The sequence below is a fragment of the Octopus bimaculoides genome, chromosome 7, assembly GCF_001194135.2.
Source record: "Octopus bimaculoides isolate UCB-OBI-ISO-001 chromosome 7, ASM119413v2, whole genome shotgun sequence".
Lineage (NCBI taxonomy): Eukaryota > Metazoa > Mollusca > Cephalopoda > Octopoda > Octopodidae > Octopus > Octopus bimaculoides.
In genome coordinates this window covers 24,774,097-24,774,701 of record NC_068987.1, presented here as the reverse complement: position 1 = coordinate 24,774,701, position 605 = coordinate 24,774,097, and the positions used below count along the sequence as shown (strand labels likewise).

The following is a 605-nucleotide window of genomic DNA, read 5'->3' as shown; positions in this document are numbered from 1 at the left end:
TATATATATAGGTAATAGTAACCGTTTCTTATTAGGAAACAAATTAGTTTTTTACAGGACTGCAAAGAGAAGTGCTCAAGTTAATTGATACAGGGATAAAAAATTATTAGTTACAGAATAAAAACATTACATTTGGGTCAACGACTCAACAGACAACAGTCCTCTCAATAAACGGTCATATATAGGAAATACATCAAAGTCCACAAATACATAAGAAAATATATATTAAAAAAATAAAATACAGCATAAAACACACAATAACATTGGCACAAGATAATTTAGATATTGATTTCTTGCATAGACATAAAGTTATTGTTTTATAAGATTACATCGATTAGATTGGCAATAGGGCTTCACTGCTACTTACTTTATCTGTCAGGTCATCCCATAAGTTCTGTCCGATTTTACCTTTTATAAAATTGATTGAAATTTAATAGTATTTTAGAATATCTAATGGAATTAAAAATTATTTTATGCATTTGTGTACATTTAAACTAATTAAATATTATTTTACAGAATAATAGAATTAAAATTTCTTTGATTAAAACCCTTTCTAGCATGGAAGTATCCAAAGAGCATTTAAGGCACATAATGCTTTATGAGTA

The 605-nt window shown here is 26.6% G+C and overlaps 1 long non-coding RNA gene across 1 annotated transcript in view; it reads right to left on the bottom strand.

Annotated features, from left to right (window-relative positions):
• LOC128248293 (uncharacterized) overlaps nt 1-605 on the bottom strand; it is a 37,031-nt gene that overhangs the window by 1,300 nt on the left and 35,126 nt on the right. The window lies entirely within an intron of this gene.